Source organism: Schistocerca cancellata, chromosome 4 (genome assembly GCF_023864275.1).
Source record: "Schistocerca cancellata isolate TAMUIC-IGC-003103 chromosome 4, iqSchCanc2.1, whole genome shotgun sequence".
In the NCBI taxonomy this organism is placed as follows: domain Eukaryota; kingdom Metazoa; phylum Arthropoda; class Insecta; order Orthoptera; family Acrididae; genus Schistocerca; species Schistocerca cancellata.
In genome coordinates this window covers 7,680,239-7,700,934 of record NC_064629.1, presented here as the reverse complement: position 1 = coordinate 7,700,934, position 20,696 = coordinate 7,680,239, and the positions used below count along the sequence as shown (strand labels likewise).

The 20,696-nt window shown below is 55.2% G+C and overlaps 22 non-coding genes across 22 annotated transcripts; all 22 read left to right on the top strand.

Moving 5' to 3' along the window:
* The first annotated feature begins 367 nt into the window (after positions 1-367).
* On the top strand, positions 368-486 carry LOC126185982 (5S ribosomal RNA). Its single transcript, XR_007537237.1, has one exon. It is a non-coding gene; the product is annotated as a 5S ribosomal RNA (ribosomal RNA).
* Positions 487-1,323: 837 nt separating this feature from the next.
* Positions 1,324-1,442, top strand: LOC126186249 (5S ribosomal RNA). Its single transcript, XR_007537350.1, has one exon. It is a non-coding gene; the product is annotated as a 5S ribosomal RNA (ribosomal RNA).
* An 817-nt stretch (positions 1,443-2,259) lies between these two features.
* Positions 2,260-2,378, top strand: LOC126186203 (5S ribosomal RNA). The gene has a single exon (XR_007537305.1). It is a non-coding gene; the product is annotated as a 5S ribosomal RNA (ribosomal RNA).
* An 827-nt stretch (positions 2,379-3,205) lies between these two features.
* Positions 3,206-3,324, top strand: LOC126185300 (5S ribosomal RNA). The gene has a single exon (XR_007537060.1). It is a non-coding gene; the product is annotated as a 5S ribosomal RNA (ribosomal RNA).
* An 827-nt stretch (positions 3,325-4,151) lies between these two features.
* On the top strand, positions 4,152-4,270 carry LOC126186273 (5S ribosomal RNA). Its single transcript, XR_007537373.1, has one exon. It is a non-coding gene; the product is annotated as a 5S ribosomal RNA (ribosomal RNA).
* Positions 4,271-5,097: 827 nt separating this feature from the next.
* On the top strand, positions 5,098-5,216 carry LOC126185425 (5S ribosomal RNA). Its single transcript, XR_007537180.1, has one exon. It is a non-coding gene; the product is annotated as a 5S ribosomal RNA (ribosomal RNA).
* Positions 5,217-6,043: 827 nt separating this feature from the next.
* On the top strand, positions 6,044-6,162 carry LOC126185372 (5S ribosomal RNA). The gene has a single exon (XR_007537129.1). It is a non-coding gene; the product is annotated as a 5S ribosomal RNA (ribosomal RNA).
* An 837-nt stretch (positions 6,163-6,999) lies between these two features.
* On the top strand, positions 7,000-7,118 carry LOC126185320 (5S ribosomal RNA). The gene has a single exon (XR_007537080.1). It is a non-coding gene; the product is annotated as a 5S ribosomal RNA (ribosomal RNA).
* Positions 7,119-7,947: 829 nt separating this feature from the next.
* On the top strand, positions 7,948-8,066 carry LOC126185259 (5S ribosomal RNA). Its single transcript, XR_007537021.1, has one exon. It is a non-coding gene; the product is annotated as a 5S ribosomal RNA (ribosomal RNA).
* An 832-nt stretch (positions 8,067-8,898) lies between these two features.
* On the top strand, positions 8,899-9,017 carry LOC126185360 (5S ribosomal RNA). Its single transcript, XR_007537118.1, has one exon. It is a non-coding gene; the product is annotated as a 5S ribosomal RNA (ribosomal RNA).
* An 827-nt stretch (positions 9,018-9,844) lies between these two features.
* LOC126186438 (5S ribosomal RNA) lies at positions 9,845-9,963 on the top strand. The gene has a single exon (XR_007537532.1). It is a non-coding gene; the product is annotated as a 5S ribosomal RNA (ribosomal RNA).
* An 825-nt stretch (positions 9,964-10,788) lies between these two features.
* Positions 10,789-10,907, top strand: LOC126185321 (5S ribosomal RNA). The gene has a single exon (XR_007537081.1). It is a non-coding gene; the product is annotated as a 5S ribosomal RNA (ribosomal RNA).
* An 832-nt stretch (positions 10,908-11,739) lies between these two features.
* Positions 11,740-11,858, top strand: LOC126186262 (5S ribosomal RNA). Its single transcript, XR_007537363.1, has one exon. It is a non-coding gene; the product is annotated as a 5S ribosomal RNA (ribosomal RNA).
* Positions 11,859-12,685: 827 nt separating this feature from the next.
* On the top strand, positions 12,686-12,804 carry LOC126186437 (5S ribosomal RNA). Its single transcript, XR_007537531.1, has one exon. It is a non-coding gene; the product is annotated as a 5S ribosomal RNA (ribosomal RNA).
* Positions 12,805-13,634: 830 nt separating this feature from the next.
* On the top strand, positions 13,635-13,753 carry LOC126185258 (5S ribosomal RNA). The gene has a single exon (XR_007537020.1). It is a non-coding gene; the product is annotated as a 5S ribosomal RNA (ribosomal RNA).
* Positions 13,754-14,575: 822 nt separating this feature from the next.
* On the top strand, positions 14,576-14,694 carry LOC126185347 (5S ribosomal RNA). The gene has a single exon (XR_007537107.1). It is a non-coding gene; the product is annotated as a 5S ribosomal RNA (ribosomal RNA).
* Positions 14,695-15,526: 832 nt separating this feature from the next.
* LOC126185336 (5S ribosomal RNA) lies at positions 15,527-15,645 on the top strand. The gene has a single exon (XR_007537096.1). It is a non-coding gene; the product is annotated as a 5S ribosomal RNA (ribosomal RNA).
* An 837-nt stretch (positions 15,646-16,482) lies between these two features.
* LOC126185325 (5S ribosomal RNA) lies at positions 16,483-16,601 on the top strand. Its single transcript, XR_007537085.1, has one exon. It is a non-coding gene; the product is annotated as a 5S ribosomal RNA (ribosomal RNA).
* Positions 16,602-17,433: 832 nt separating this feature from the next.
* On the top strand, positions 17,434-17,552 carry LOC126185314 (5S ribosomal RNA). The gene has a single exon (XR_007537074.1). It is a non-coding gene; the product is annotated as a 5S ribosomal RNA (ribosomal RNA).
* Positions 17,553-18,384: 832 nt separating this feature from the next.
* Positions 18,385-18,503, top strand: LOC126185324 (5S ribosomal RNA). The gene has a single exon (XR_007537084.1). It is a non-coding gene; the product is annotated as a 5S ribosomal RNA (ribosomal RNA).
* An 832-nt stretch (positions 18,504-19,335) lies between these two features.
* LOC126185303 (5S ribosomal RNA) lies at positions 19,336-19,454 on the top strand. The gene has a single exon (XR_007537063.1). It is a non-coding gene; the product is annotated as a 5S ribosomal RNA (ribosomal RNA).
* An 832-nt stretch (positions 19,455-20,286) lies between these two features.
* LOC126185362 (5S ribosomal RNA) lies at positions 20,287-20,405 on the top strand. The gene has a single exon (XR_007537120.1). It is a non-coding gene; the product is annotated as a 5S ribosomal RNA (ribosomal RNA).
* The last annotated feature ends 291 nt before the right edge of the window (positions 20,406-20,696 follow it).

Genomic DNA, 20,696 nt, shown 5'->3' with positions numbered 1-20,696 from the left:
GCGAGGCGAGGCGAGGAAGCCCACATCGCTACCAGTGGCGCCCTCCAGCACGACACTGCCACACCCTGCACAGGCCCTCCGCTGAACACCAGGGACAAGATGCGTCCTCCGCTAGTGTCGAAGGCTGCACGCGCCCAGCGAATGACAGGGGGTGCAACGAGCAGCAGTGCGTCTCACACACGCGGCGGTGCGCCCGCCAATTCGGCCGTCGCTCTGTGGGACGCCGGCCGCTCCTCCCCGCGCCGTCCTCGAGGAACTGGCGGTTGCGGAAGGAAGCGCTTTCGTCAAATGCGGCCGAAAAGTAACATTTTGTGTGTTGGGAGAAAAGCCGAACGCGAATTCTGCCGTGCTCCTACATTAGATGAGCGCCAACGGCCATACCATGATGAATACACCGGTTCTCGTCCGATCACCGAAGTTAAGCATCATCGGGCCCGGCTAGTACTTGGATGGGTGACCGCCTGGGAAAACCGGGTGCTGTTGGCTCCCTTCCTTTTGTTTTTTTGTTATGTCGCCAGCCCAATTTTCAAACTACCTTTCTGTTGTGACAAAAATGCTTCCTTAAGCCTTTTAAACTACTGTAATGGTACGAAAATGCAGTAATTAACTCAGTTTGGGGGAGAATGTGCTAACCAAGTTTGCCAAGGAGACTTTGAAAACGACAAAACAGTACGAATCGGCAGGTGATTTCTGAAATACGTCACCGCCTATTGTTGTGTAGGAGTGTAGAGTTCCAAATTTGATTTGTAACCACGAATGTATTCCTTAGTCGTCTCGTCTCGTCCCGCAGACGTTTGTCGTGCTTGCGCTGTCATATGGACCACGACCCGAGCGGCAGCGAGCGGCAGTCGAGCAAAGTCGGGACAAGTCGGGACGGGGACAGGGACAGGGATAGGAATGGTGCGAATGCACTGGAAACTACGGAGACACCTGGTGTGAGGCGAGGCGAGGCGAGGCGAGGCGAGGCGAGGAAGCCCACATCGCTACAAGTGGCGCCCTCCAGTACGACACTGCCACACCCTGCACAGGCCCTCCGCTGGACACCAGGGACAAGATGCGTCCTCCGCTAGTGTCGAAGGCTGCACGCGCCCAGCGAATGACAGGGGGTGCAACGAGCAGCAGTGCGTCTCACACACGCGGCGGTGCGCCCGCCAATTCGGCCGTCGCTCTGCTGGGACGCCGGGCGCGCCTCCCCGCGCCGTCCTCGAGGAACTGGCGGTTGCGGAAGGAAGCGCTTTCGTCAAATGCGGCCGAAAACTAACATTTTGTGTGTTGGGAGAAAAGCCGAACGCGAATTCTGCCGTGCTCCTACATTAGATGAGCGCCAACGGCCATACCATGATGAATACACCGGTTCTCGTCCGATCACCGAAGTTAAGCATCATGGGGCCCGGCTAGTACTTGGATGGGTGACCGCCTGGGAAACCCGGGTGCTGTTGGCTCCCTTCCTTTTGTTTTTTTGTTATGTCGCCAGCCCAATTTTCAAACTACCTTCCTGTTGTAACAAAGATGCATCCTTAAGCCTTTTAAACTACTGTAATGGTACGAAAATGCAGTAATTAACTCAGTTTGAGGGAGAATGTGCTAACCAAGTTTGCCAAGAAGACTTTGAAAACGACAAAACAATACGAATCGGCAGGTGATTTCTGAAATACGTCACCGCCTATTGTTGTGTAGGAGTGTAGAGTTCCAAATTTGATTTGTAACCACGAATGTATTCCTTAGTCGTCTCGTCTCGTCCCGCAGACGTTTGTCGTGCTTGCGCTGACATATGGACCACGACCCGAGCGGCAGCGAGCGGCAGTCGAGCAAAGTCGGGACAAGTCGGGACGGGGACAGGGACAGGGATAGGAATGGTGCGAATGCACTGCAAACTACGCAGACACCTGGTGTGAGGCGAGGCGAGGAAGCCCACATCGCTACCAGTGGCGCCCTCCAGCACGACACTGCCACACCCCGCACAGGCCCTCCGCTGAACACCAGGGACAAGATGCGTCCTCCGCTAGTGTCGAAGGCTGCACGCGCCCAGCGAATGACAGGGGGTGCAACGAGCAGCAGTGCGTCTCACACACGCGGCGGTGCGCCCGCCAATTCGGCCGTCGCTCTGCTGGGACGCCGGGCGCGCCTCCCCGCGCCGTCCTCGAGGAACTGGCGGTTGCGGAAGGAAGCGCTTTCGTCAAATGCGGCCGAAAACTAACATTTTGTGTGTTGGGAGAAAAACCGAACGCGAATTCTGCCGTGCTCCTACATTAGATGAGCGCCAACGGCCATACCATGATGAATACACCGGTTCTCGTCCGATCACCGAAGTTAAGCATCATCGGGCCCGGCTAGTACTTGGATGGGTGACCGCCTGGGAAACCCGGGTGCTGTTGGCCCCTTCCTTTTTTTTTTTTTGTTATGTCGCCAGCCCAATTTTCATACTACCTTTCTGTTGTGACAAAAATGCTTCCTTAAGCCTTTTAAACTACTGTAATGGTACGAAAATGCAGTAATTAACTCAGTTTGAGGGAGAATGTGCTAAGCAAGTTTGCCAAGGAGACTTTGAAAACGACAAAACAGTACGAATCGGCAGGTGATTTCTGAAATACGTCACCGCCTATTGTTGTGTAGGAGTGTAGAGTTCCAAATTTGATTTGTAACCACGAATGTATTCCTTAGTCGTCTCGTCTCGTCCCGCAGACGTTTGTCGTGCTTGCGCTGTCATATGGACCACGACCCGAGCGGCAGCGAGCGGCAATCGAGCAAAGTCGGGACAAGTCGGGACGGGAACAGGGACAGGGATAGGAATGGTGCGAATGCACTGCAAACTACGCAGACACCTGGTGTGAGGCGAGGCGAGGCGAGGCGAGGAAGCCCACATCGCTACCAGTGGCGCCCTCCAGCACGACACTGCCGCACCCCGCACAGGCCCTCCGCTGAACACCAGGGACAAGATGCGTCCTCCGCTAGTGTCGAAGGCTGCACGCGCCCAGCGAATGACATGGGGTGCAACGAGCAGCAGTGCGTCTCACACACGCGGCGGTGCGCCCGCCAATTCGGCCGTCGCTCGGATGGGCCGACGGGCGCACCTCCCCGCGCCGTCCTCGAGGAACTGGCGGTTGCGGAAGGAAGCGCTTTCGTCAAATGCGGCCGAAAACTAACATTTTGTGTGTTGGGAGAAAAGCCGAACGCGAATTCTGCCGTGCTCCTACATTAGATGAGCGCCAACGGCCATCCCATGATGAATACACCGGTTCTCGTCCGATCACCGAAGTTAAGCATCATCGGGCCCGGCTAGTACTTGGATGGGTGACCGCCTGGGAAACCCGCGTGCTGTTGGCTCCCTTCCTTTTGTTTTTTTGTTATGTCGCCAGCCCAATTTTCAAACTACCTTTCTGTTGTGACAAAAATGCTTCCTTAAGCCTTTTAAACTACTGTAATGGTACGAAAATGCAGTAATTAACTCAGTTTGAGGGAGAATGTGCTAACTAAGTTTGCCAAGGAGTCTTTGAAAACGACAAAACAGTACGAATCGGCAGGTGATTTCTGAAATACGTCACCGCCTATTGGTGTGTAGGAGTGTAGAGTTCCAAATTTGATTTGTAACCACGAATGTATTCCTTAGTCGTCTCGTCTCGTCCCGCAGACGTTTGTCGTGCTTGCGCTGTCATATGGACCACGACCCGAGCGGCAGCGAGCGGCAGTCGAGCAAAGTCGGCACAAGTCGGGACGGGGACAGGGACAGGGATAGGAATGGTGCGAATGCACTGCAAACTACGCAGACACCTGGTGTGAGGCGAGGCGAGGCGAGGCGAGGAAGCCCACATCGCTACCAGTGGCGCCCTCCAGAACGACACTGCCACACCCCGCACAGGCCCTCCGCTGAACACCAGGGACAAGATGCGTCCTCCGCTAGTGTCGAAGGCTGCACGCGCCCAGCGAATGACAGGGGGTGCAACGAGCAGCAGTGCGTCTCACACACGCGGCGGTGCGCCCGCCAATTCGGCCGTCGCTCTGCTGGGACGCCGGGCGCGCCTCCCCGCGCCGTCCTCGAGGAACTGGCGGTTGGGGAAGGAAGCGCTTTCGTCAAATGCGGCCGAAAACTAACATTTTGTGTGTTGGGAGAAAAGCCGAACGCGAATTCTGCCGTGCTCCTACATTAGATGAGCGCCAACGGCCATACCATGATGAATACACCGGTTCTCGTCCGATCACCGAAGTTAAGCATTATCGGGCCCGGCTAGTACTTGGATGGGTGACCGCCTGGGAAACCCGGGTGCTGTTGGCTCCCTTCCTTTTGTTTTTTTGTTATGTCGCCAGCCCAATTTTCAAACTACCTTTCTGTTGTGACAAAGATGCTTCCTTAAGCCTTTTAAACTACTGTAATGGTACGAAAATGCAGTAATTAACTCAGTTTGAGGGAGAATGTGCTAACCAAGTTTGCCAAGAAGACTTTGAAAACGACAAAACAGTACGAATCGGCAGGTGATTTCTGAAATACGTCACCGCCTACTGTTGTGTAGGAGTGTAGAGTTCCAAATTTGGTTTGTAACCACGAATGTATTCCTTAGTCGTCTCGTCTCGTCCCGCAGACGTTTGTGGTACTTGCGCTGTCATATGGACCACGACCCGAGCGGCAGCGAGCGGCAGTCGAGCAAAGTCGGGACAAGTCGGGACGGGGACAGGGACAGGGATAGGAATGGTGCGAATGCACTGCAAACTACGCAGACACCTGGTGTGAGGCGAGGCGAGGCGAGGCGAGGAAGCCCACATCGCTACCAGTGGCGCCCTCCAGCACGACACTGCCGCACCCCGCACAGGCCCTCCGCTGAACACCAGGGACAAGATGCGTCCTCCGCTAGTGTCGAAGGCTGCACGCGCCCAGCGAATGACAGGGGGTGCAACGACCAGCAGTGCGTCTCACACACGCGGCGGTGATCCCGCCAATTCGGCCGTCGCTCTGCTCGGACGCCGGCCGCGCCTCCCCGCGCCGTCCTCGAGGAACTGGCGGTTGCGGAAGGAAGCGCTTTCGTCAAATGCGGCCGAAAACTAACATTTTGTGTGTTGGGAGAAAAGCCGAACGCGAATTCTGCCGTGCTCCTACATTAGATGAGCGCCAACGGCCATACCATGAAGAATACACCGGTTCTCGTCCGATCACCGAGGTTAAGCATCATCGGGCCCGGCTAGAACTTGGATGGGTGACCGCCTGGGAAACCCGGGTGCTGTTGGGTCCCTTCCTTTTGTTTTTTTGTTATGTCGCCAGCCCAATTTTCAAACTACCTTTCTGTTGTGACAAAGATGCTTCCTTAAGCCTTTTAAACTACTGTAATGGTACGAAAATGCAGTAATTACCTCAGTTTGAGGGAGAATGTGGTAACCAAGTTTGCCAAGAAGACTTTGAAAACGACAAAACAGTACGAATCGGCAGGTGATTTCTGAAATACGTCACCGCCTATTGTTGTGTAGGAGTGTAGAGTTCCAAATTTGATTTGTAACCACGAATGTATTCCTTAGTCGTCTCGTCTCGTCCCGCAGACGTTTGTCGTGCTTGCGTTGTCATATGGACCACGACCCGAGCGGCAGCGAGCGGCAGTCGAGCAAAGTCGGGACAAGTCGGGACGGGGACAGGGACAGGGATAGGAATGGTGCGAATGCACTGCAAACTACGCAGACACCTGGTGTGAGGCGAGGCGAGGCGAGGCGAGGAAGCCCACATCGCTACCAGTGGCGCCCTCCAGCACGACACTGCCACACCCCGCACAGGCCCTCCGCTGAACACCAGGGACAAGATGCGTCCTCCGCTAGTGTCGAAGGCTGCACGCGCCCAGCGAATGACAGGGGGTGCAACGAGCAGCAGTGCGTCTCACACACGCGGCGGTGCGCCCGCCAATTCGGCCGTCGCTCTGCTGGGACGCCGGGCGCGCCTCCCCGCGCCGTCCTCGAGGAACTGGCGGTTGCGGAAGGAAGCGCTTTCGTCAAATGCGGCCGAAAACTAACATTTTGTGTGTTGGGAGAAAAGCCGAACGCGAATTCTGCCGTGCTCCTACATTAGATGAGCGCCAACGGCCATACCATGATGAATACACCGGTTCTCGTCCGATCACCGAAGTTAAGCATCATCGGGCCCGGCTAGTACTTGGATGGGTGACCGCCTGGGAAACCCGGGTGCTGTTGGCTCCCTTCCTTTTGTTTTTTTGTTATGTCGCCAGCCCAATTTTCAAACTACTTTTCTGTTGTGACAAAGATGCTTCCTTAATCCTTTTAAACTACTGTAATGGTACGAAAATGCAGTAATTAACTCAGTTTGAGGGAGAACGTGCTAACCAAGTTTGCCAAGAAGACTTTGAAAACGACAAAACAGTACGAATCGGCAGGTGATTTCTGAAATACGTCACCGCCTATTGTTGTGTAGGAGTGTAGAGTTCCAAATTTGATTTGTAACCACGAATGTATTCCTTAGTCGTCTCGTCTCGTCCCGCAGACGTTTGTCGTACTTGCGCTGTCATATGGACCACGACCCGAGCGGCAGCGAGCGGCAGTCGAGCAAAGTCGGGACAAGTCGGGACGGGGACAGGGACAGGGATAGGAATGGTGCGAATGCACTGCAAACTACGCAGACACCTGGTGTGAGGCGAGGCGAGGCGAGGCGAGGCGAGGCGAGGAAGCCCACATCGCTACCAGTGGCGCCCTCCAGCACGACACTGCCACACCCCGCACAGGCCCTCCGCTGAACACCAGGGACAAGATGCGTCCTCCGCTAGTGTCGAAGGCTGCACGCGCCCAGCGAATGACAGGGGGTGCAACGAGCAGCAGTGCGTCTCACACACGCGGCGGTGCGCCCGCCAATTCGGCCGTCGCTCTGCTGGGACGCCGGGCGCGCCTCCCCGCGCCGTCCTCGAGGAACTGGCGGTTGCGGAAGGAAGCGCTTTCGTCAAATGCGGCCGAAAACTAACATTTTGTGTGTTGGGAGAAAAGCCGAACGCGAATTCTGCCGTGCTCCTACATTAGATGAGCGCCAACGGCCATCCCATGATGAATACACCGGTTCTCGTCCGATCACCGAAGTTAAGCATCATCGGGCCCGGCTAGTACTTGGATGGGTGACCGCCTGGAAAACCCGGGTACTGTTGGCTACCTTCCTTTTGTTTTTTTGTTATGTCGCCAGCCCAATTTTCAAACTACCTTTCTGTTGTGACAAAGATGCTTCCTTAAGCTTTTTAAACTACTGTAATGGTACGAAAATGCAGTAATTACCTCAGTTTGAGGGAGAATGTGCAAACCAAGTTTGCCAAGAAGACTCTGAAAACGACAAAACGGTACGAATCGGCAGGTGATTTCTGAAATACGTCACCGCCTGTTGTTGTGTAGGAGTGTAGAGTTCAAATTTGATTTGTGACCACGAATGTATTCCTTAGTCGTCTCGTCTCGTCCCGCAGACGTTTGTCGTGCTTGCGCTGTCATATGGACCACGACCCGAGCGGCAGCGAGCGGCAGTCGAGCAAAGTCGGGACAAGTCGAGACGGGGACAGGGACAGGGATAGGAATGGTGCGAATGCACTGCAAACTACGCAGACACCTGGTGTGAGGCGAGGCGAGGCGAGGCGAGGCGAGGAAGCCCACATCGCTACCAGTGGCGCCCTCCAGCACGACACTGCCACACCCCGCACAGGCCCTCCACTGAACACCAGGGACAAGATGCGTCCTCCGCTAGTGTCGAAGGCTGCACGCGCCCAGCGAATGACAGGGGGTGCAACGAGCAGCAGTGCGTCTCACACACGCGGCGGTGCGCCCGCCAATTCGGCCGTCGCTCTGCTGGGACGCCGGGCGCGCCTCCCCGCGCCGTCCTCGAGGAACTGGCGGTTGCGGAAGGAAGCGCTTTCGTCAAATGCGGCCGAAAACTAACATTTTGTGTGTTGGGAGAAAAGCCGAACGCGAATTCTGCGTGCTCCTACATTAGATAAGGCCAACCGCCATACCATGATGAATACACCGGTTCTCGTCCGATCACCGAAGCTAAGCATCATCGGGCCCGGCTAGTACTTGGATGGGCGACCGCCTGGGAAACCCGGGTGCTGTTGGCTCCCTTCCTTTTGTTTTTTTGTTATGTCGCCAGCCCAATTTTCAAACTACCTTTCTGTTGTGAGAAAGATGCTTCCTTAAGCCTTTTAAACTACTGTAATGGTACGAAAATGCAGTAATTACCTCAGTTTGCGGGAGAATGTGGTAACCAAGTTTGCCAAGAAGACTTTGAAAACGACAAAACAGTACGAATCGGCAGGTGATTTCTGAAATACGTCACCGCCTATTGTTGTGTAGGAGTGTAGAGTTCCAAATTTGATTTGTAACCACGAATGTATTCCTTAGTCGTCTCGTCTCGTCCCGCAGACGTTAGTCGTGCTTGCGGTGTCATATGGACCACGACCCGAGCGGCAGCGAGCGGCAGTCGAGCAAAGTCGGGACAAGTCGGGACGGGGACAGGGACAGGGATAGGAATGGTGAGAATGCACTGCAAACTACGCAGACACCTGGTGTGAGGAGAGGCGAGGCGAGGCGAGGCGAGGAAGCCCACATCGCTACCAGTGGCGCCCTCCAGCACGACACTGCCACACCCCGCACAGGCCCTCCGCTGAACACCAGGGACAAGATGCGTCCTCCGCTAGTGTCGAAGGCTGCACGCGCCCAGCGAATGACAGGGGGTGCAACGAGCAGCAGTGCGTCTCACACACGCGGCGGTGCGCCCGCCAATTCGGCCGTCGCTCTGCTGGGACGCCGGGCGCGCCTCCCCGCGCCGTCCTCGAGGAACTGGCGGTTGCGGAAGGAAGCGCTTTCGTCAAATGCGGCCGAAAACTAACATTTTGTGTGTTGGGAGAAAAGCCGAACGCGAATTCTGCCGTGCTCCTACATTAGATGAGCGCCAACGGCCATACCATGATGAATACACCGGTTCTCGTCCGATCACCGAAGTTAAGCATCATCGGGCCCGGCTAGTACTTGGATGGGTGACCGCCTGGGAAACCCGGGTGCTGTTGGCTCCCTTCCTTTTGTTTTGTTGTTATGTCGCCAGCCCAATTTTCAAACTACCTTTCTGTTGTGAGAAAGATGCTTCCTTAAGCCTTTTAAACTACTGTAATGGTACGAAAATGCAGTAATTAACTCAGTTTGAGGGAGAATGTGCTAACCAAGTTTGCCAAGGAGCCTTTGAAAACGACAAAACAGTACGAATCGGCAGGTGATTTCTGAAATACGTCACCGCCTATTGTTGTGTAGGAGTGTAGAGTTCCAAATTTGATTTGTAACCACGAATGTATTCCTTAGTCGTCTCGTCTCGTCCCGCAGACGTTTGTCGTACTTGCGCTGTCATATGGACCACGACCCGAGCGGCAGCGAGCGGCAGTCGAGCAAAGTCGGGACAAGTCGGGACGGGGACAGGGACAGGGATAGGAATGGTGCGAATGCACTGCAAACTACGCAGACACCTGGTGTGAGGCGAGGCGAGGCGAGGCGAGGAAGCCCACATCGCTACCAGTGGCGCCCTCCAGCACGACACTGCCACACCCCGCACAGGCCCTCCGCTGAACACCAGGTACAAGATGCGTCCTCCGCTAGTGTCGAAGGCTGCACGCGCCCAGCGAATGACAGGGGGTGCAACGAGCAGCAGTGCGTCTCACACACGCGGCGGTGCGCCCGCCAATTCGGCCGTCGCTCTGCTGGGACGCCGGGCGCGCCTCCCCGCGCCGTCCTCGAGGAACTGGCGGTTGCGGAAGGAAGCGCTTTCGTCAAATGCGGCCGAAAACTAACATTTTGTGTGTTGGGAGAAAAGCCGAACGCGAATTCTGCCGTGCTCCTACATTAGATGAGCGCCAACGGCCATACCATGATGAATACACCGGTTCTCGTCCGATCACCGAAGTTAAGCATCATCGGGCCCGGCTAGTACTTGGATGGGTGACCGCCTGGAAAACCCGGGTGCTGTTGGCTCCCTTCCTTTTGTTTTTTTGTTATGTCGCCAGCCCAATTTTCAAACTACCTTTCTGTTGTGACAAAGATGCTTCCTTAAGCTTTTTAAACTACTGTAATGGTACGAAAATGCAGTAATTACCTCAGTTTGAGGGAGAATGTGCAAACCAAGTTTGCCAAGAAGACTTTGAAAACGACAAAACAGTACGAATCGGCAGGTGATTTCTGAAATACGTCACCGCCTGTTGTTGTGTAGGAGTGTAGAGTTCCAAATTTGATTTGTGACCACGAATGTATTCCTTAGTCGTCTCGTCTCGTCCCGCAGACGTTTGTCGTGCTTGCGCTGTCATATGGACCACGACCCGAGCGGCAGCGAGCGGCAGTCGAGCAAAGTCGGGACAAGTCGAGACGGGGACAGGGACAGGGATAGGAATGGTGCGAATGCACTGCAAACTACGCAGACACCTGGTGTGAGGCGAGGCGAGGCGAGGCGAGGAAGCCCACATCGCTACCAGTGGCGCCCTCCAGCACGACACTGCCACACCCCGCACAGGCCCTCCACTGAACACCAGGGACAAGATGCGTCCTCCGCTAGTGTCGAAGGCTGCACGCGCCCAGCGAATGACAGGGGGTGCAACGAGCAGCAGTGCGTCTCACACACGCGGCGGTGCGCCCGCCAATTCGGCCGTCGCTCTGCTGGGACGCCGGGCGCGCCTCCCCGCGCCGTCCTCGAGGAACTGGCGGTTGCGGAAGGAAGCGCTTTCGTCAAATGCGGCCGAAAACTAACATTTTGTGTGTTGGGAGAAAAGCCGAACGCGAATTCTGCGTGCTCCTACATTAGATAAGGCCAACCGCCATACCATGATGAATACACCGGTTCTCGTCCGATCACCGAAGCTAAGCATCATCGGGCTCGGCTAGTACTTGGATGGGCGACCGCCTGGGAAACCCGGGTGCTGTTGGCTCCCTTCCTTTTGTTTTTTTGTTATGTCGCCAGCCCAATTTTCAAACTACCTTTCTGTTGTGACAAAGATGCTTCCTTAAGCCTTTTAAACTACTGTAATGGTACGAAAATGCAGTAATTACCTCAGTTTGCTGGAGAATGTGGTAACCAAGTTTGCCAAGAAGACTTTGAAAACGACAAAACAGTACGAATCGGCAGGTGATTTCTGAAATACGTCACCGCCTATTGTTGTGTAGGAGTGTAGAGTTCCAAATTTGATTTGTAACCACGAATGTATTCCTTAGTCGTCTCGTCTCGTCCCGCAGACGTTAGTCGTGCTTGCGGTGTCATATGGACCACGACCCGAGCGGCAGCGAGCGGCAGTCGAGCAAAGTCGGGACAAGTCGGGACGGGGACAGGGACAGGGATAGGAATGGTGAGAATGCACTGCAAACTACGCAGACACCTGGTGTGAGGAGAGGCGAGGCGAGGCGAGGCGAGGAAGCCCACATCGCTACCAGTGGCGCCCTCCAGCACGACACTGCCACACCCCGCACAGGCCCTCCGCTGAACACCAGGGACAAGATGCGTCCTCCGCTAGTGTCGAAGGCTGCACGCGCCCAGCGAATGACAGGGGGTGCAACGAGCAGCAGTGCGTCTCACACACGCGGCGGTGCGCCCGCCTATTCGGCCGTCGCTCTGCTGGGACGCCGGGCGCGCCTCCCCGCGCCGTCCTCGAGGAACTGGCGGTTGCGGAAGGAAGCGCTTTCGTCAAATGCGGCCGAAAACTAACATTCTGTGTGTTGGGAGAAAAGCCGAACGCGAATTCTGCCGTGCTCCTACATTAGATGAGCGCCAACGGCCATACCATGATGAATACACCGGTTCTCGTCCGATCACCGAAGTTAAGCATCATCGGGCCCGGCTAGTACTTGGATGGGTGACCGCCTGGGAAACCCGGGTGCTGTTGGCGCCCTTCCTTTTGTTTTGTTGTTATGTCGCCAGCCCAATTTTCAAACTACCTTTCTGTTGTGACAAAGATGCTTCCTTAAGCCTTTTAAACTACTGTAATGGTACGAAAATGCAGTAATTAACTCAGTTTGAGGGAGAATGTGCTAACCAAGTTTGCCAAGGAGCCTTTGAAAACGACAAAACAGTACGAATCGGCAGGTGATTTCTGAAATACGTCACCGCCTATTGTTGTGTAGGAGTGTAGAGTTCCAAATTTGATTTGTAACCACGAATGTATTCCTTAGTCGTCTCGTCTCGTCCCGCAGACGTTTGTCGTGCTTGCGCTGTCATATGGACCACGACCCGAGCGGCAGCGAGCGGCAGTCGAGCAAAGTCGGGACAAGTCGGGACGGGGACAGGGACAGGGATAGGAATGGTGCGAATGCACTGCAAACTACGCAGACACCTGGTGTGAGGCGAGGCGAGGCGAGGCGAGGAAGCCCACATCGCTACCAGTGGCGCCCTCTAGCACGACACTGCCACACCCCGCACAGGCCCTCCGCTGAACACCAGGGACAAGATGCGTCCTCCGCTAGTGTCGAAGGCTGCACGCGCCCAGCGAATGACAGGGGGTGCAACGAGCAGCAGTACGTCTCACACACGCGGCGGTGCGCCCGCCAATTCGGCCGTCGCTCTGCTGGGACGCCGGGCGCGCCTCCCCGCGCCGTCCTCGAGGAACTGGCGGTTGCGGAAGGAAGCGCTTTCGTCAAATGCGGCCGAAAACTAACATTTTGTGTGTTGGGAGAAAAGCCGAACGCGAATTCTGCCGTGCTCCTACATTAGATGAGCGCCAACGGCCATACCATGATGAATACACCGGTTCTCGTCCGATCACCGAAGTTAAGCATCATCGGGCCCGGCTAGTACTTGGATGGGTGACCGCCTGGAAAACCCGGGTGCTGTTGGCTCCCTTCCTTTTGTTTTTTTGTTATGTCGCCAGCCCAATTTACAAACTACCTTTCTGTTGTGACAAAGATGCTTCCTTAAGCTTTTTAAACTACTGTAATGGTACGAAAATGCAGTAATTACCTCAGTTTGAGGGAGAATGTGCTAACCAAGTTTGCCAAGAAGACTTTGAAAACGACAAAACAGTACGAATCGGCAGGTGATTTCTGAAATACGTCACCGCCTGTTGTTGTGTAGGAGTGTAGAGTTCCAAATTTGATTTGTGACCACGAATGTATTCCTTAGTCGTCTCGTTTCGTCCCGCAGACGTTTGTCGTGCTTGCGCTGTCATATGGACCACGACCCGAGCGGCAGCGAGCGGCAGTCGAGCAAAGTCGGGACAAGTCGGGACGGGGACAGGGACAGGGATAGGAATGGTGCCAATACACTGCAAACTACGCAGACACCTGGTGTGAGGCGAGGCGAGGCGAGGCGAGGCGAGGAAGCCCACATCGCTACCAGTGGCGCCCTCCAGCACGACACTGCCACACCCCGCACAGGCCCTCCACTGAACACCAGGGACAAGATGCGTCCTCCGCTAGTGTCGAAGGCTGCACGCGCCCAGCGAATGACAGGGGGTGCAACGAGCAGCAGTGCGTCTCACACACGCGGCGGTGCGCCCGCCAATTCGGCCGTCGCTCTGCTGGGACGCCGGGCGCGCCTCCCCGCGCCGTCCTCGCGGAACTGGCGGTTGCGGAAGGTAGCGCTTTCGTCAAATGCGGCCGAAAACTAACATTTTGTGTGTTGGGAGAAAAGCCGAACGCGAATTCTGCGTGCTCCTACATTAGATAAGGCCAACCGCCATACCATGATGAATACACCGGTTCTCGTCCGATCACCGAAGCTAAGCATCATCGGGCCCGGCTAGTACTTGGATGGGCGACCGCCTGGGAAACCCGGGTGCTGTTGGCTCCCTTCCTTTTGTTTTTTTGTTATGTCGCCAGCCCAATTTTCAAACTACCTTTCTGTTGTGACAAAGATGCTTCCTTAAGCCTTTTAAACTACTGTAATGGTACGAAAATGCAGTAATTACCTCAGTTTGCGGGAGAATGTGGTAACCAAGTTTGCCAAGAAGACTTTGAAAACGACAAAACAGTACGAATCGGCAGGTGATTTCTGAAATACGTCACCGCCTATTGTTGTGTAGGAGTGTAGAGTTCCAAATTTGATTTGTAACCACGAATGTATTCCTTAGTCGTCTCGTCTCGTCCCGCAGACGTTTGTCGTGCTTGCGCTGTCATATGGACCACGACCCGAGCGGCAACCGAGCAAAGTCGGGACAAGTCGGGACGGGGACAGGGACAGGGATAGGAATGGTGCGAATGCACTGCAAACTACGCAGACACCTGGTGTGAGGCGCGGCGAGGCGAGGCGAGGCGAGGAAGCCCACATCGCTACCAGTGGCGCCCTCCAGCACGACACTGCCACACCCCGCACAGGCCCTCCTCTGAACACCAGGGACAAGATGCGTCCTCCGCTAGTGTCGAAGGCTGCACGCGCCCAGCGAATGACAGGGGGTGCAACGAGCAGCAGTGCGTCTCACACACGCGGCGGTGCGCCCGCCAATTCGGCCGTCGCTCTGCTGGGACGCCGGCCGCGCCTCCCCGCGCCGTCCTCGAGGAACTGGCGGTTGCGGAAGGAAGCGCTTTCGTCAAATGCGGCCGAAAACTAACATTTTGTGTGTTGGGAGAAAAGCCGAACATGAATTCTGCTGTGCTCCTACATTAGATGAGCGCCAACGGCCATACCATGATGAATACACCGGTTCTCGTCCGATCACCGAAGTTAAGCATCATCGGGCCCGGCTAGTACTTGGATGGGTGACCGCCTGGGAAACCCGGGTGCTGTTGGCTCCCTTCCTTTTGTTTTTTTGTTATGTCGCCAGCCCAATTTTCAAACTACCTTTCTGTTGTGACAAAGATGCTTCCTTAAGCCTTTTAAACTACTGTAATGGTACGAAAATGCAGTAATTAACTCAGTTTGAGGGAGAATGTGCTAACCAAGTTTGCCAAGGAGCCTTTGAAAACGACAAAACAGTACGAATCGGCAGGTGATTTCTGAAATACGTCACCGCCTATTGTTGTGTAGGAGTGTAGAGTTCCAAATTTGATTTGTAACCACGAATGTATTCCTTAGTCGTCTCGTCTCGTCCCGCAGACGTTTGTCGTGCTTGCGCTGTCATATGGACCACGACCCGAGCGGCAGCGAGCGGCAGTCGAGCAAAGTCGAGACAAGTCGGGACGGGGACAGGGACAGGGATAGGAATGGTGCGAATGCACTGCAAACTACGCAGACACCTGGTGTGAGGCGAGGTGAGGCGAGGCGAGGCGAGGAAGCCCACATCGCTACCAGTGGCGCCCTCCAGCACGACACTGCCACACCCCGCACAGGCCCTCCGCTGAACACCAGGGACAAGATGCGTCCTCCGCTAGTGTCGAAGGCTGCACGCGCCCAGCGAATGACAGGGGGTGCAACGAGCAGCAGTGCGTCTCACACACGCGGCGGTGCGCCCGCCAATTCGGCCGTCGCTCTGCTGGGACGCCGGGCGCGCCTCCCCGCGCCGTCCTCGAGGAACTGGCGGTTGCGGAAGGAAGCGCTTTCGTCAAATGCGGCCGAAAACTAACATTTTGTGTGTTGGGAGAAAAGCCGAACTCGAATTCTGCCGTGCTCCTACATTAGATGAGCGCCAACGGCCATACCATGATGAATACACCGGTTCTCGTCCGATCACCGAAGTTAAGCATCATCGGGCCCGGCTAGTACTTGGATGGGTGACCGCCTGGGAAACCCGGGTGCTGTTGGCTCCCTTCCTTTTGTTTTTTTGTTATGTCGCCAGCCCAATTTTCAAACTACCTTTCTGTTGTGACAAAGATGCTTCCTTAAGCCTTTTAAACTACTGTAATGGTACGAAAATGCAGTAATTAACTCAGTTTGAGGGAGAATGTGCTAACCAAGTTTGCCAAGGAGACTTTGAAAACGACAAAACAGTACGAATCGGCAGGTGATTTCTGAAATACGTCACCGCCTATTGTTGTGTAGGAGTGTAGAGTTCCAAATTTGATTTGTAACCACGAATGTATTCCTTAGTCGTCTCGTCTCGTCCCGCAGACGTTTGTCGTGCTTGCGCTGTCATATGGACCACGACCCGAGCGGCAGCGAGCGGCAGTCGAGCAAAGTCGGGACAAGTCGGGACGGGGACAGGGACAGGGATAGGAATGGTGCGAATGCACTGCAAACTACGCAGACACCTGGTGTGAGGCGAGGCGAGGCGAGGCGAGGCGAGGCGAGGAAGCCCACATCGCTACCAGTGGCGCCCTCCAGCACGACACTGCCACACCCCGCACAGGCCCTCCGCTGAACACCAGGGACAAGATGCGTCCTCCGCTAGTGTCGAAGGCTGCACGCGCCCAGCGAATGACAGGGGGTGCAACGAGCAGCAGTGCGTCTCACACACGCGGCGGTGCGCCCGCCAATTCGGCCGTCGCTCTGCTGGGACGCCGGGCGCGCCTCCCCGCGCCGTCCTCGAGGAACTGGCGGTTGCGGAAGGAAGCGCTTTCGTCAAATGCTGCCGAAAACTAACATTTTGTGAGTTGTGAGAAAAGCCGAACGCGAATTCTGCCGTGCTCCTACATTAGATGAGCGCCAACGGCCATACCATGATGAATACACCGGTTCTCGTCCGATCACCGAAGTTAAGCATCATCGGGCCCGGCTAGTACTTGGATGGGTGACCGCCTGGGAAACCCGGGTGCTGTTGGCTCCTTTCCTTTTGTTTTTTTGTTATGTCGCCAGCCCAATTTTCAAACTACCTTTCTGTTGTGACAAAGATGCTTCCTTAAGCCTTTTAAACTACTGTAATGGTACGAAAATGCAGTAATTAACTCAGTTTGAGGGAGAATGTGCTAACCAAGTTTGCCAAGAAGACTTTGAAAACGACAAAACATTACGAATCGGCAGGTGATTTCTGAAATACGTCACCGCCTATTGTTGTGTAGGAGTGTAGAGTTCCAAATTTGATTTGTAACCACGAATGTATTCCTTAGTCGTCTCGTCTCGTCCCGCTGACGTTTGTCGTGCTTGCGCTGTCATATGGACCGCGACCCGAGCGGCAGCGAGCGGCAGTCGAGCAAAGTCGGGACAAGTCGGGACGGGGACAGGGACAGGGATAGGAATGGTGCGAATGCACTGCAAACTACGCAGACACCTGGTGTGAGGCGAGGCGAGGCGAGGCGAGGCGAAGAAGCCCACATCGCTACCAGTGGCGCCCTCCAGCACGACACTGCCACACCCCGCACAGGCCCTCCGCTGAACACCAGGGACAAGATGCGTCCTCCGCTAGTGTCGAAGGCTGCACGCGCCCAGCGAATGACAGGGGGTGCAACGAGCAGCAGTGCGTCTCACACACGCGGCGGTGCGCCCGCCAATTCGGCCGTCGCTCTGATGGGGCGCCGGGCGCGCCTCCCCGCGCCGTCCTCGAGGAACTGGCGGTTGCGGAAGGAAGCGCTTTCGTCAAATGCGGCCGAAAACTAACATTTTGTGTGTTGGGAGAAAAGCCGAACGCGAATTCTGCCGTGCTCCTACATTAGATGAGCGCCAACGGCCATACCATGATGAATACACCGGTTCTCGTCCGATCACCGAAGTTAAGCATCATCGGGCCCGGCTAGTACTTGGATGGGTGACCGCCTGGGAAACCCGGGTGCTGTTGGCTCCCTTCCTATTGTTTTGTTGTTATGTCGCCAGCCCAATTTTCAAACTACCTTTCTGTTGTGACAAAGATGCTTCCTTAAGCCTTTTAAACTACTGTAATGGTACGAAAATGCAGTAATTAACTCAGTTTGAGGGAGAATGTGCTAACCAAGTTTGCCAAGAAGACTTTGAAAACGACAAAACATTACGAATCGGCAGGTGATTTCTGAAATACGTCACCGCCTATTGTTGTGTAGGAGTGTAGAGCTCCAAATTTGATTTGTAACCACGAATGTATTCCTTAGTCGTCTCGTCTCGTCCCGCTGACGTTTGTCATGCTTGCGCTGTCATATGGACCGCGACCCGAGCGGCAGCGAGCGGCAGTCGAGCAAAGTCGGGACAAGTCGGGACGGGGACAGGGACAGGGATAGGAATGGTGCGAATGCACTGCAAACTACGCAGACACCTGGTGTGAGGCGAGGCGAGGCGAGGCGAGGCGAAGAAACCCACATCGCTACCAGTGGCGCCCTCCAGCACGACACTGCCACACCCCGCACAGGCCCTCCGCTGAACACCAGGGACAAGATGCGTCCTCCGCTAGTGTCGAAGGCTGCACGCGCCCAGCGAATGACAGGGGGTGCAACGAGCAGCAGTGCGTCTCACACACGCGGCGGTGCGCCCGCCAATTCGGCCGTCGCTCTGATGGGGCGCCGGGCGCGCCTCCCCGCGCCGTCCTCGAGGAACTGGCGGTTGCGGAAGGAAGCGCTTTCGTCAAATGCGGCCGAAAACTAACATTTTGTGTGTTGGGAGAAAAGCCGAACGCGAATTCTGCCGTGCTCCTACATTAGATGAGCGCCAACGGCCATAGCATGATGAATACACCGGTTCTCGTCCGATCACCGAAGTTAAGCATCATCGGGCCCGGCTAGTACTTGGATGGGTGACCGCCTGGGAAACCCGTGTGCTGTTGGCTCCCTTCCTTTTGTTTTTTTCTTATGTCGCCAGCCCAATTTTCAAACTACCTTTCTGTTGTGACAAAGATGCTTCCTTAAGCCTTTTAAACTACTGTAATGGTACGAAAATGCAGTAATTAACTCAGTTTGAGGGAGAATGTGCTAACCAAGTTTGCCAAAGAGCCTTTGAAAACGACAAAACAGTACGAATCGGCAGGTGATTTCTGAAATACGTCACCGCCTATTGTTGTGTAGGAGTGTAGAGTTCCAAATTTGATTTGTAACCACGAATGTATTACTTAGTCGTCTCGTCTCGTCCCGCAGACGTTTGTCGTGCTTGCGCTGTCATATGGACCACGACCCGAGCGGCAGCGAGCGGCAGTCGAGCAAAGTCGGGACAAGTCGGGACGGGGACAGGGACAGGGATAGGAATGGTGCGAATGCACTGCAAACTACGCAGACACCTGGTGTGAGGCGAGGCGAGGCGAGGCGAGGCGAGGAAGCCCACATCGCTACCCGTGGCGCCTTCCAGCACGACCCTGCCACACCCCGCACAGGCCCTCCGCTGAACACCAGGGACAAGATGCGTCCTCCGCTAGTGTCGAAGGCTGCACGCGCCCAGCGAATGACAGGGGGTGCAACGAGCAGCAGTGCGTCTCACACACGCGGCGGTGCGCCCGCCAATTCGGCCGTCGCTCTGCTGGGACGCCGGGCGCGCCTCCCCGCGCCGTCCTCGAGGAACTGGCGGTTGCGGAAGGAAGCGCTTTCGTCAAATGCGGCCGAAAACTAACATTTTGTGTGTTGGGAGAAAAGCCGAACGCGAATTCTGCCGTGCTCCTACATTAGATGAGCGCCAACGGCCATACCATGATGAATACACCGGTTCTCGTCCGATCACCGAAGTTAAGCATCATCGGGCCCGGCTAGTACTTGGATGGGTGACCGCCTGGGAAACCCGGGTGCTGTTGGCTCCCTTCCTTTTGTTTTTTTGTTATGTCGCCAGCCCATTTTTCAAACTACCTTTCTGTTGTGACAAAGATGCTTCCTTAAGCCTTTTAAACTACTGTAATGGTACGAAAATGCAGTAATTAACTCAGTTTGAGGGAGAATGTGCTAACCAAGTTTGCCAAAGAGCCTTTGAAAACGACAAAACAGTACGAATCGGCAGGTGATTTCTGAAATACGTAACCGCCTATTGTTGTGTAGGAGTGTAGAGTTCCAAATTTGATTTGTAACCACGAATGTATTCCTTAGTCGTCTCGTCTCGTCCCGCAGACGTTTGTCGTGCTTGCGCTGTCATATGGACCGCGACCCGAGCGGCAGCGAGCGGCAGTCGAGCAAAGTCGGGACAAGTCGGGACGGGGACAGGGACAGGGATAGGAATGGTGCGAATGCACTGCAAACTACGCAGACACCTGGTGTGAGGCGAGGCGAGGCGAGGCGAGGCGAGGAAGCCCACATCGCTACCAGTGGCGCCCTCCAGCACGACACTGCCACACCCCGCACAGGCCCTCCGCTGAACACCAGGGACAAGATGCGTCCTCCGCTAGTGTCGAAGGCTGCACGCGCCCAGCGAATGACAGGGGGTGCAACGAGCAGCAGTGCGTCTCACACACGCGGCGGTGCGCCCGCCAATTCGGCCGTCGCTCTGCTGGGACGCCGGGCGCGCCTCCCCGCGCCGTCCTCGAGGAACTGGCGGTTGCGGAAGGAAGCGCTTTCGTCAAATGCGGCCGAAAACTAACATTTTGTGTGTTGGGAGAAAAGCCGAACGCGAATTCTGCCGTGCTCCTACATTAGATGAGCGCCAACGGCCATACCATGATGAATACACCGGTTCTCGTCCAATCACCGAAGTAAAGCATCATCGGGCCCGGCTAGTACTTGGATGGGTGACCGCCTGGGAAACCCGTGTGCTGTTGGCTCCCTTCCTGTTTTTTCTTTGTATGTCGCCAGCCCAATTTTCAAACTACCTTTCTGTTGTGACAAAGATGCTTCCTTAAGCCTTTTAAACTACTGTAATGGTACGAAAATGCAGTAATTAACTCAGTTTGAGGGAGAATGTGCTAACCAAGTTTGCCAAGGAGACTTTGAAAACGACAAAACAGTACGAATCGGCAGGTGATTTCTGAAATACGTCACCGCCTATTGTTGTGTAGGAGTGTAGAGTTCCAAATTTGATTTGTAACCACGAATGTAATCCTTAGTCGTCTCGT